Source organism: Triticum aestivum, chromosome 5A, assembly GCF_018294505.1.
Source record: "Triticum aestivum cultivar Chinese Spring chromosome 5A, IWGSC CS RefSeq v2.1, whole genome shotgun sequence".
Lineage (NCBI taxonomy): Eukaryota > Viridiplantae > Streptophyta > Magnoliopsida > Poales > Poaceae > Triticum > Triticum aestivum.
The window spans coordinates 562,571,960-562,585,719 of NC_057806.1; the positions used below are offsets into that span (position 1 = coordinate 562,571,960).

The 13,760-nt window shown below is 49.8% G+C and overlaps 1 non-coding gene across 1 annotated transcript; it reads left to right on the forward strand.

Annotated features, from left to right (window-relative positions):
- The first annotated feature begins 9,102 nt into the window (after positions 1-9,102).
- TRNAS-AGA (transfer RNA serine (anticodon AGA)) lies at positions 9,103-9,184 on the forward strand. The gene has a single exon. It is a non-coding gene; the product is annotated as a tRNA-Ser (tRNA).
- The last annotated feature ends 4,576 nt before the right edge of the window (positions 9,185-13,760 follow it).

Consider the following 13,760-nt stretch of genomic DNA (forward strand, 5'->3'; position numbering starts at 1 on the left):
GCCTCTTATTGAGAGAACTTAGGCGAGTGCTCGACTGCAGCTAAGCCCCCAAGTGGGAGGACTGCTCTCCACTCGGTAGGATTTTTTCAAACTTAGGTGAGTGCTGGACTGCCGTTAAGCCTCTTAGTGAGAGAACTTAGGCGAGTGCTCGACTGCAGCTAAGCCCCCGAGTGGGAGGATTGCTCTCCACTCGATAGGATTTTTCCAAACTTAGGCGAGTGCTGGACTACCGTTAAGCCTCTTAGTGAGAGAACTTAGGCGAGTGCTCGACTGCACCTAAGCCCCCGAGTGGAAGGATTGCTCTTCACTCGATAGGATTTTTTCGAACATAGGCGGAACAGATTCGCGACTAAGCCCACCCACTGGGGGATTTCAGGAGTAAATAAGAACAACACAATCGAATGAGAGAACCGTAAGCTCTTGTCTTTGATTAACGAATTACAAAAGGTGTTGCTTATTACATTTTATTCGAATGAGTGTTTAAGTATAAAAGGGGTGGAGCAGCTCTGCGTTCCAAGCCCGTGGCTCGTCTTTCTGATGCTCGATACTGTAAAGATGGTATGCTCCATTGTGGAGAACTTTGGTGACGATGAAGGGGCCTTCCCAAGTTGGAGCGAGCTTGTGTGGTTTCTGCTGATCCACTCGAAGAACCAAGTCTCCTTCTTGAAAGGCCCAACCCCTCACATTCTTTGCGTGGAATCGATGCAAATCTTGCTGATAAATGGTCGAGCGGATCAAGGCCATCTCTCTTTCCACCTCTAAGAGATCGACTGAATCTTGCCGGGCCTGCTCTACTTCTGCTTCGAAGAAGAGTTCAACTCGGGGTGCGTTGTGGAGCAAGTCGCTTGGCAGAACAGCTTCGGCTCCGTAGACTAAGAAGAAAGGAGTTCTTCCAGTCGACCGATTATGAGTTGTCCTTAAACCCCACAGAACTGACGGTAGTTCATCAACCCAAGCACCTGCTGCGTGTTTGAGATTGCGCATCAGTCGGGGCTTCAGTCCTTTGAGAATTAAGCCATTGGCTCTTTCTACTTGTCCGTTCGACTGCGGGTGAGCAACAGAAGCATAGTCGACTCGAGTGCCCTGAGAGGTGTAGAAAATTCTGAACTCATCGAAATCGAAGTTCGATCCGTTGTCTGTGATGATGCTGTGTGGGACTCCATATCGGAACGTCAATTCTCTGATAAAACTGACAGCGGTGCTAGCGTCAAGGTTCTTGATGGGTTTGGCTTCGATCCATTTGGTAAACTTGTCGACTGCAACGAGCACGTGAGTGAAGCCGCTTTTGCCGGTCCTCAGCGGTCCAACCTTATCCAGTCCCCAAACAGCGAAGGGCCAAATGAGGGGGATGGTCTTCAGGGCTGACGCTGGCTTGTGAGACATATCAGAGTAAAATTCACAGCCTTCACATCTGTCGACTATATCTTTCGCCATCTCATTTGCTCGTGGCCAATAGAATCCAGCTCGGTATGCTTTAGCCACGATGGCCCGAGAGGATGCATGGTGACCACAGGTCCCCGAGTGGATGTCATTGAGGATCATTCGACCTTCTTCTGGTGTTATGCACTTCTGACCGACTCTAGTCACACTTTCTCTGAACAGCTGCCCTCTTATCACAGTAAAAGCTTTAGATCGGCGGACGATCTGTCGAGCTTCTTCTTCATCCTCTGGGAGCTCTTTCCTGAGGATGTACGCAATGTAGGGCACCGTCCAGTCGGGAGTAATGGCCAGCACCTCCATGATTAGGTCGACCACAGCTGGGACCTGGACTTCAGTCGGATCCGTGGCGCTCTTGGGTTGTGGGGGCTCTTCAATAAAAGGGTCTTCCTGAACTGTCGGCGTGTGAATATGCTCCAAGAACACATTGCTGGGAATGGCCTCTCTCTTGGAACCTATCTTTTCCAATTCATCGGCTGCTTTATTTTTCAATCGGGGGATGTGGTGGAGTTCTAACCCCTCGAACTTCTTCTCAAGCTTTCTCACCGCGTTGCAGTAACCAGTCATGGCTGGGCTTCTGACGTCCCACTCCTTCATCACTTGATTAACTACCAAATCTGAGTCGCCATAGACCATGAGGCGACGGACGCCGAGTGAGATGGCCATGCGCAACCCGTACAGGAGTGCTTCATACTCTGCTTCATTGTTGGAGGAATCAAAGTGAATCTGGAGGACATATCTGAGCTTGTCTCCTCGGGGGGATACCAGAACTACTCCAGCACCAGAACCGTTCAACATCTTGGATCCGTCAAAGAACATGGTCCAGTGCTCCGAGTGAACTTGAGTCGGCAGTTGTTGTTCGATCCACTCGGCGAGGAAATCTGTTATTGCTTGGGACTTGATAGCTTTCTTTGCCTCAAACATGATATCCAAGGGAAGGAGTTCAATCACCGATTTTGCCACTCGACCAGTTGCATCCCTGTTGTGCAGAATCTCTGACAATGGAGCGTCGCTGATGACTGTAATAGAGTGATCTGAGAAGTAGTGTGCAACCTTCTTCGTGGTCATGTAAATTCCATAGACAAGCTTCTGATAGTGAGGATATCTCTGCTTTGACGGGGTCAGGACTTCAGAAATATAATAAACTGGGCGTTGAACTTTGTACACTTTTCCTTCTTCTTCCCGCTCGACCGTAAGTACTATACTGACGACTTGTGAAGTGGCTGCTATATAAAGCAAAAGAGGCTCTTTGCTGATTGGAGCAGGAAGCACTGGCTTGGTGGAAAGCAGGGCTTTTAGCTCTACAAATGTTGTATCAGCTTCTGGAATCCACTCGAACGCATCTGATTTCTTCATCAGTCAGTAAAGAGGCAGGGCCTTTTCACCGAGGCGAGAAATGAATCGACTTAGGGCGGCCAAGCAACCAGTAAGCTTCTGGACATCATGCACATGCACAGCGTGTTTCATCCAAAGTATAGCTCCTACTTTCTCTGGGTTAGCATCGATTCCTCGTTCAGAAACAAGAAAACCGAGTAACTTTCCGCCTGGAACGCCAAACGTGCACTTTGATGGATTGAGCTTGATATCATACCTTCTGAGGTTGGCAAAGGTTTCGGCGAGGTCGGTCAGCAGGTCAGAACCTTTACATGACTTAACCACAATGTCATCCATGTATGCTTCCACATTCCGACTGATGTTAGTGAGCAGGCACTTCTGAATCATTCGCATAAATGTGGCTCCGGCGTTCTTCAAGCCGAATGGCATTGCGACATAACAGAAGCATCCGGACGGGGTGATAAAAGCTGTCTTTATTTCATTGGGTCCGTACAGACGGATCTGGTGGTACCCGGAGTAGGCATCCAAAAAGGACAAACGCTCGCACCTAGCAGTTGAGTCGACTATCTGATCGATGCGAGGGAGAGGGAAGTGATCTTTCGGGCAGGCCCGACTGATATGCTTGAAATCGATGCACATGTGGAGTGAGTCATCTTTCTTTGGGACCATGACAACATTGGCTAACCACTCGGAGTGGTAAATCTCTCGGATAAATTCAGCTGCCAAAAGCCGAGCCACCTCTTCGCTGATTGCTTTTCTTTTCTGGACGGCGGACTGTCGAAGATGCTCTTTGACTGGTTTCACTTTAGGGTCGACTCGCAAACGATGCTCAGCCAGTCCCCTGGGAACACCTGGCATGTCAGAAGGCTTCCATGCAAAGATGTCCCAGTTCTCACGGAGGAACTGGATGAGCGCTTCTTCCTATTTGGAGTCAAGTGTGGTCTAAATGTGGGTCAGAGCTGCATTGGGGTCCGTCGGGTGAATGTGAACAGACTTCATCTCGCCAGACGACTGGAATGCTGAATCCGTGGCTGGCTTCTTGGCTCGCAACAAGTCACTCGGGTCTGCATTTTTCTGGTATTCTTGCAATTCTGCCACAGCCATCTGGGCATCGGCGATTTTGAGCCCTTCTGGAAACACTCTTCCGCCTTTTTCCGATTACCAGAGATAGTGATCACTCCTCTGGGACCAGGCATCTTCAGTTTGAGGTACACTTAACATGGTCGAGCCATGAATCGTGCATAAGCTGGCCTGCCCAGAATTGCATGATACGCACTCTGAAAATCCACGACTTCAAACGTCAACTTTTCTTTGCGGTAATTTTTGGCATCACCGAAAACCACGTCGAGTGCAATCTGACCGAGGGACGCAGCCTTCTTGCCTGGGATGACCCCATGGAAACTCATGTGGCTTTCACTGAGTCTGGATGTCGGAATGCCCATTCCTTTCAATGTTTCTGCATACAGAATGTTCAGGCCACTGCCACCGTCCATCAGGACCTTTGTCAGTGGAGTGCCTTCGACCACCGGGTCAACCACCAGCGCTTGCCTCCCAGGGGTGGTGATGTGCGCTGGGTGATCAGACTGGTCGAACGTAATGGCAGTCTGCGACCATTTCAAGTAATTGAGTGTCACCGGAGCGACCATGTTCACTTCTCTGTTAATGACTTTCAGTTGACTCTTGTTTTCAACATCAGCAAAAATCATTAGAGTGGAATTCACGTGAGGATAACCATCATCATCTTCCCCTTCACTCTCAGCCTTGTCTGCCTCCTTCTCCTTTTCCTTGGGCTGTTTCTCTCGAAACTGCTGGATCAGGAGCCGACATTGTCGAGTGGTATGCTTCGGGTAAATGAAATTACCTTATTCGTCTTTTTTGGTGTGGATATGGCACGGCAGATCCAACACGTCATTTCCATTTTGATCTTTTACTTTCTTGGGGTTCCACGGTCCTTTGGGCTTCCCCTTGAACTTTCCTTGAACCACAGCCAAGGCCTCACCCGGAGCAGCTGGTTCGGCCTTGCGTTTTTGTTTCTGACTGGAGCTTCCTCCTCCGGCTTCGTGGGCGACTGCTTTGTGCTTGCCGCTCCGCAGTCGCTCCTCCTCTTCACCATTGGCATACTTGGTGGCGATTTCCTTCATCCAAGTCAAAGTCATATTTTCTGTCCGACCGAATTTCAGATTCAACTCTCGGTACCTGACGCCTTCCTTGAAAGCACAAATTGCCTGATGATCAGACACATCTTCCACCGTGTGGTGCAGGGTGATCCACCTCTGGATATAATCTCCCAAAGTTTCATTCGGTTTCTGGACGCAACACTGTAATTCTGTCAAACCTGCTGGCCGCTTGCAAGTACCCTCAAATGTTCTGACAAACACTCGGGCGAGATCTTCCCAAGTATAGATGCTGCCAGGCGCCAACTGATTCAGCCACGCCCTAGCCGAGCCCTCCAACATCAGAGGAAGGTGTTTCATGGCCACCTCATCATTGCCGCCACCAATCTGGACGGCCACTCGGTAGTCTTCGAGCCAGGTGTCAGGCTTGGACTCTCCGGTGAACTTACTGACTCCAGTTGCCAACCTGAAGTTGCGGGGAATCACTGCAGCTCTGATAGCTCTGGTGAAGCACTCTGGGCCAGAGACATGCACCCTGTTGCTGGTTTGCGGGCCTCTGTCATGGCCATCTCGGTGAGCTCTGTTTCTGTCAACCAAGCCTTGTACGAGAACAGATCTCGCATCAAAGCCTGGCTCCCTGGGGTCGACTGGAATACCTCTTCCGACGCTGTTAGGGCGCCTATCTTCATGTGGCCGCGGCATGTACGACCCACTCCTTGGAGGAGGCGTGGGCACTCGACGGTGACAATCGCGATCGGCTTGACAATCATACTGCTCCTGGTTTCTGTACTGATCACGCCGCTCTCCATGTCCTTCACGCCTCGTGGGCGATCTCGGGCTATGGGCCGACTGGACCGTATCTGCGACAACAGATCTGCTATGGATCCTATCCCGCGAATGAGACACGGCCGTATTCTGCTCTCCTGCTGCCCGGAGCAAGGCCCTGATCTGCGCCGGACCTCGGCCAGCTACTGACTGGGAAGGTTGAATCGACTCTGCTATCCGGGCCGCAACTGCTAGGTTTTGGATCGGTGTTCGGTATACCTGAGCCGGAGGTGGAAAAAGTTGGCGTCGGCTGTACTCAGGAGCACGTTGACGAGCGCGATCGTCGAGTGCGCGCTGTAGGTTCTCCAGCCGAGTGCGCTCAGCCAGATTGGCCAAGCGAGCTTGTTCCAAGGCCTGGGCCTCGGGCGTCTCTCCAACTATAGGAGTATGCAGGGCATCCATGTTTCGGCGACAAAGTTCTTCTCTCTGCTGCGAGGAGAGAGGCTCGGGGCGGTACTCCTCGTGAACGCGCGATGCATCGCCGTTCCCGTCACCTCCGTCTTCATGATCGAAGCCAGGAGGACCGCGTGGTCCATTGACCATCAGGACTTCCGCTGCCGAGTCATTGCTGCCGCACTCGGATGCAGTCTCTACGGAGCCAGTCGATAGATCGAACAGGCCGTAGAGAGACTCGTCGGGCTCGAGCGCCGCGGCTTGAGGGGTGGCCGACTGGCGGGCCATCGCATGCTTCACCCACCGTTGAACCCTCGACCGGCCGGTGCGCTTGTTCCGGCGGGTCGCGGGGAGGGGGAAAGCCATAGGAGTCGACTGGTACTGGGTCGACGGTTGCCGCAGGAGGACGTCGCGGCTGCAAGCGTGAAAGTGCGTCGCCCCGCGGGCGGGGAGCGCATCGACGTCGAGTGGTGCCTCCTGAAGCCAAGCGGAGTCATCGGCGACAAACACAAGCGCGCCCAGACGAATCTCGCAGCCCTCAGCCAAACCTCCGCCTGGAACCATGATGATGGGGATCGGAAAAATTGCAACTTCTCCAATAAGTCGCTAAGACACCTGCCCCACAGTAGGCACCAACTGTCGTGGATCTAAGACTGATAGTAGAATGGGGGTAGGTATGAGGAGGCAAGATCCTAGCTATGGAGTAGTTGTACACACGAGTTTTATGAGTTCAGGCCCTTCTCGGAGGAAGTAACAACCCTACGTCTCGGTGCCCTGAGGCGGTCGACTAGATTATACGTGTGTGTGTGTTTACAAAAGTGCGAACCCCTGTCCCAGAGGAGGGGGTGGCTTATATAGAGTGCGCCAGGACCCCAGCTCCCCTCCGTTACACAGGGTTCAATGTTCATAAAGGTGGGGCGTTACTGGTAACGTCTACAATAAAGTGTTATAAATGCCCATAATGCTATGGTTTAAGTCGCGACCGTTGCAGAGTGGAGGGCTTCTCGTCTTCTGCTGGTCGAGTGTCTTCAAGGAAGTCGAGTGAGCACATCTTCATGGTTGAGTGGATGATATTTTCTCTTCGACTGCTTCTGATTCTTTGTAAAGATGTCCTCAGGGAGGGTATGCTGGACAGGTCCATGACCCTATCCTAGGTACATAGCTTCATCAGCCGCTGCCGGCTAGCCAAGGCGGCCAAGGTTTCCCTCGGACACCGATCTGCTCCACCAGAACACACCGGAGATGGATCCGACAAGATCCAAAGCCAAACCGGGGACTGGGAAGGGATGCATGGAAGGGAGGGGGAAATACCTCCAGATCTGGCACGAGAAGCTCCGCGCCGCGCTCGACCACCACTTGCAGCTCGCCGTCGTCACGGCCAAGCCCTCAGGCACGCCGCACGCCACGCCAGCAGGGGCCGTCGCCCCTTGATCCGAGGGCCTCCGCGAAGAAGGAGCACCGAAGACCCCGCCGCCACCTTCCCCGGCGCCCGCGCGGGCTTTCCCGACGGTCGTCTCCGGTGGCGGCGAGGGGGTGGGGGTGGGTGGTGGTGGCGGGGGAAAACCCTAGACTCCCCCGAGTCGCCCTAGGGGCGACGTGAGGGACAGGACGGGACGGGACAAAGAGCTATGCCTTTTATGGTTCCACTTATTGTTTGATCTTGTTACTGATAGTGCTTTGTATGAATAGGTTGGGTCAAAGCAAAGGTTTTCTATGATGTTATATACCAAATTTTATCTATGATGCAGGGAGATCCTGCACGCGGGCAAGAAAGCAAGAGGGAGAAGGCCACCGCGAATTGGAGTGGTGCAGATGACTCGAAAACACATCACTCACAATGGAAGGCACTTAGACAAGACCGCACCTGAGGACACAACACTTCCGGAACAGAGTCCTACCCCGACGGGAGGTCATTATTTTGCTCAGGTGGTCAGCAATGGCATGTCCACATGGCAGCACGAAGAAGAGACATCTGCCACCAGCAGCAGACGAGGGAGCGGTGACTAGATTCAAGACGATATTTTTTGCAACACAGACATAAGCCTCATATGTCATTGCAACACATTCATAAGCCATACGATATACTACACACTGTTGAATTACAATGATATTTGATCAATGTTTTCATGTCAAAGTTTGTTATTCTGTGGCAACGTACGGGCATTCAGCTACTATAATTAAAGGGGTTATGTACGTCTTAAACCTAATCAAGGAAATTAATCCTCGCCTCCTCGGCGGTACTCAAGTGTTTTGGCATCAGCCATAGTTTTCACATAAGCATATACAATCTGGTCAGAGATGAAACCCTGTTTGTTTTGTTATTAGCACAAACGAGCGCAGCGCCATTGTTTACCGTGCAGTCACCCCACGACGCCGGATAGCGCACACTCGCTAGCTAAATTTCGTTCAAGAACACATGCCCGACCATTGTTTGGTGTGTGCAGATCATGAATAAACCACGCCGATTGACACGTTCTCATTATGTTAGCCGCCTCAATACAGTACAGTACAGTACAAGTGGCTCTGTTGTACTCGGCTCAACTGAATACAAATTGAGGGTTAGGTTTAGATTTTTATAGTTGCAGGCAGCATATATGAATTTCTCAAGTTCCATTTACTTCATTTCCCAAGTTGTGAGCTTGGTACTTCCTCGGATTGATGCGTGTTGCTCACTAGCCAACAAATGGGGCGCTCTCACCCGGAGGAGATGGAGATCACCTCAAACCCAGCGCCTGGCTGCGCCACAAGGCATCCGAGATCATGGCCTCATCAGAGGAGACGTACCACGGCAAGTCCGCCTACTTCTGGGCGCTCATCGCACTCAGGGGCGGCACGATGCTGACGGCATTCCCGGCGTCGAGCCAGCTGCTTTGGTGGCTCCTACTCGGCCTCAGCGCCGCGGACAACTTCGTGTGGTTGATTGATCGCACATTGTGTTCTGTACTCCAAGCTGACAATGGACAGTCAGGAAGCAAGTGAGGAGCAAAAATTGCAAGCAGTGGTCGTGCCGGAGTGGTTATCGGGCATGACTAGAAATCATGTGGGCTTTGCCCGCGCAGGTTCGAATCCTGCCGACCATGCTTCAAACTTTTATGCTTATATCCCCCCTCTCTCTCTGTGTTTTGGAAGCATGTCCACATTTTTTACTAACTGGAGTTGTTGTTTGCCCAAGTTCAGTTGTCATGCATATACTCCGATGATCCTAGCGCCGAACGGACGACACCTCCGCGTTCAACACACGTACGGAACGGAGAGGCGTCTCCTCCTTCTTGATCCAACAAGGGGAGAGGAGAGGTTGATGGAGATCCAGCAGCACGACGGCGTGGTGGTGGATGCAGCGGGATCTCAGCAGGGCTTCGCCAAGCACCAACGAGAGGGAGAGGTGTCACGAAGGGAGAGGGAGGCGCCGGGGACTTGGGTGCGTCTGCCCTCCCTCCCCCCCACTATATATAGGGCCCCTAGGGGCGCGCCGGCCCTAGGAGATCCAATCTCCAAGGGGGGTGGCGGCCAAGGGGGGAACTTGCCCCCCAAGTCAAGTGGGGCGCCCCCACCCCTAGGGTTTCCAACCCTAGGCGCAGGGAGAGGCCCATGGGGGGCGCACCAGCGCACCAAGGGCTGGTTCCCCTCCCACTTCAGCCCATGGGGCCCTCCGGGATAGGTGGCCCCACCCGGCGGACCCCCGGGACCCTTCCGGTGGTCCCGGTACAATACCGATTACCCCCGAAACTTTCCCGATGACCGAAACTGGACTTCCTATATATAAATCTTCACCTCCGGACCATTCTGGAACTCCTCGTGATGTCCGGGATCTCATCCGGGACTCCGAACAACTTTCAGGTTACCGCATACTAATATCTCTACAACCCTAGCGTCACCGAACCTTAAGGTGTAGACCCTACGGGTTCGGGAGACACGCAGACATGACCGAGACGACTCTTCGGTCAATAACCAATAGCAGGATATGGATACACATGTTGGCTCCCACATGTTCCATGATGATCTCATCGGATGAACCACGATGTCGAGGATTCAATCAATCCCGTATACAATTCCCTTTGTCAATCGGTACGATACTTGCCCGAGATTCGATCGTCGGTATCTCGATACCTCGTTCAATCTCGTTACCGGCAAGCCTCTTTACTCGTTCCGTAACACATCATCCCGTGATCAACTCCTTGGTCACATTGTGCACATTATGATGATGTCCTACTGTGTGGGCCCAGAGATACCTCTCCATTTACACGGAGTGACAAATCCCAGTCTCGATTCGTGCCAACCCAATAGACACTTTTGGAGATACACGTAGTGCAGCTTTATAGCCACCCAGTTACGTTGTGGCGTTTGGCACACCCAAGGCATTCGTACGGTATCCGGGAGTTGCACAATCTCATGGTCTAAGGAAATGATACTTGACATTAGAAAAGCTTTAGCAGACGAATTATACGATCTTGTGCTAGGCTTAGGATTGGGTCTTGTCCATCACATCATTCTCCTAATGATGTGATACCGTTGTCAATGACATCCAATGTCCATGGTTAGGAAACCATGACCATATGTTGATCAACAAGCTAGTCAACTAGATGCTTACTAGGGACATGTTGTGGTCTATGTATTCACACATGTATTATGGTTTCTGGTTAATACAATTATAGCATGAACAATAGACAATTATCATGAACAAGGAAATACAATAATAACCATTTTATTATTGCCTCTAGGGCATATTTCCAACAGTCTCCCACTTGCACTAGAGTCAATAATCTAGTTCACATCACTATGTGATTGCAATGAATCCAACACCCATGGGGTTTGTTCATATCTTGCTTGTGAGAGAGGTTTATTAGTCAATGAGTCTGAACCTTTCAGATCCATGTGTGCTTTACAAATCTCTATGTCATCTTGTAGATGCAGCTACCACGCGCTACCTGGAGCTATTCCAAATAACTGTTCTACTATACGAATCCGGTTTACTACTCAGAGTCATCCGGATTAGTGTCAAAGTTTCAATCGACGTAACCCTTTACGACGAACTCTTTTACCACCTCCATAATCAAGAAAATTCCTTAGTCCACTAGTTACTAAGGATAAGTTTGACCGCTGTCGTGTGATCCATTCCTGGATCACTCTTGTACCCCTTGACTGACTCATGGCAAGGCACACTTCAGGTGCGGTACATAGCATAACATACTGTAGAGCCTACGTCTAAAGCATAGGGGACGACCTTCGTCCTTTCTCTCTCTTCTGCCGTGGTCAGGTCTTGAGTCTTACTCAATATTCACACCTTGTAACACAGCTAAGAACTCCTTCTTTGCTGATCTGTTTTGAACTCCTTCAAAATCTTGTCACGGTATGTATTCATTCGAAAGTACTATTAAGCGTTTTCATCTATCCTTATAGATCTTGATGCTCAATGTTCAAGTAGCTTAATCCAGATTTTCCATTGAAAAACACTTTTCAAATAACCCCTCATGCTTTCCAGAAATTCTACATCATTTCTGATCAACAATATGTTAACAACATATACTCATCAAAAATTCTATAGTGCTCCCACTCACTTCTTGGAAATACAAGTTTCTCATAAACTTTGTATAAACCCAAAATCTTTGATCATCTCATCAAAGTGTACATTCCAACTCCGAGATTCTTACTCCAGTCCTTAGAAGGATTGCTGGAGCTTTGCATACTTGTCAGCATCTTTCAGGATTGACAAAACCTTCTGGTTGTATCACATACAACCTTTCCTCAAGAAAAATGTCGAGGAAACAATGTTTTTTACATCCTATCCGCAAGATTTCATAAATAATGCAGTAACTGCTAACATAATTCCAACAGACTCTTAGCATCGCTACGAGTGAGAAAGTCTCATCGTAGTCAACTCCTTGGACTTGTCGGGAAACATCTTGACGACAAGTCGAGCTTTCTTAATGGTGACACTTACCATCATTGTCTGTCTTCCTTTTAAAATCCATCTGCACCCAACAACCTTACGACCATCAAGTGGTTCTTTCAAAGTCTATACTTTCTTTTATACATGGATCCTCTCTCGGATTTTATGGCCTCGAGCCATTCTTCGGAATCTGGGCCCACCATCACTTCTCCATAGCTCGTAGGTTCATTGTTGTCTAGCAACATGACTTCCAAGACAGGATTACATACCACTCTGAAGTAGTATGCATCCTTGTCGACCTATGAGGTTTGGTAGTGACTTGATCCGAAGTTTCATGATCACTATCATAAGCTTCCACTTCAATTGGTGTAGGTGCCACAGGAACAACTTCCTGTGCCCTGCTACACACTAGTTGAAGTGACGGTTCAATAACCTCATCAAGTCTTCACCATCCTCCCACTCAATTCTTTCGAGAGAAACTTTTCCGCGAGAAAGGACACGTTTCTAGAAACAATCACTTTTGCTTCCGGATCTGAAATAGGAGGTATACCCAACTATTTTTGGGTATTCTATGAAGATGCATTTATCCGCTTTGGGTTCGAGCTTATCAGCCTGAAACTTTTTCACATAAGCATCGCAACCCAGAACTTTTAAGAAACGACATCTTAGGTTTCTCTAAACCATAGTTCACACGGTGTCGTCTCAACGGAATTGTATGGTGCCCTATTTAAAGTGAATGCGGTTGTCTCTAATGCCTAACCCATAAACAGTAGTGGTAATTCGATAAGAGACATCATGGTATGCACCATATCCAATAGGGTGCAATTATGATGTTCGGACACACCATCACACTATGGTGGTCCAGGCGGTATTAGTTGTGAAACAATTTCCACAATGTCTTAGTTGTGTGCCAAACTCGTAACTCAGATATTCATCTCTATGATCATATCTTAGACATTTTATCATCTTGTCACGACGATCTTCAGCTTCACTCTGAAATTACTTAAACCTTTCAATAATTCAGACTTGTGTTTCATCAAGTAAATATACTCAGCATCTACTCAAATCATCTGTGAAGTAAGAACATAACGATATCCACTGCGTGCCTCAACTGTAACGCCCCAGATGTAACTTTCCCTATTTGTACTCCAGCTCTTGCCGTTTCCGGAGTCAAGTTATATTTATTTCTCGGGTTCGGGTCTTTGTCTCTGTGTGTTGTTTTCGTTTTCATGCATCTCATACCATGTCATCATGTGCATTGCATTTGCATACGTGTTCATCTCATGCATTCGAGCATTTTCCCCGTTGTCCGTTTTGCATTCCGGCGCTTCGTTCTCCTCCGGTGGTCATTTCTAGCTTTCTTTCGTGTTTGGGAATTAAACATTTCCGGATTGGACCGAGACTTGCCAAGCGGCCTTGGTTTACTACCGGTAGACCACCTGTCAAGTTTCGTACCTTTTGGACTTCGTTTGATACTCCAACGGTTAACCGAGGGACCGAAAAGGCCTCGTGTGTGTTGCAGCCCAACACCCCCCCAAATTTGTTCCAAAACCCACCAAACTCTGCTCCATGTCCTAGATCGTTCGATCACGATCGCGTGGGCGAAAACCGCACCTCATTTGGACTCTCCTAGCTCCACTTATGCCTATATATACACCCCCCCTTTCGGATCTCAGATTCCTCCCCGTCCTCCTCCAAAAAAAAAGAGATCCAACTCCTCCCGCCGCCGCCGGACACAACCGCCGCCGACGGACATGTCCGGCCTCCCC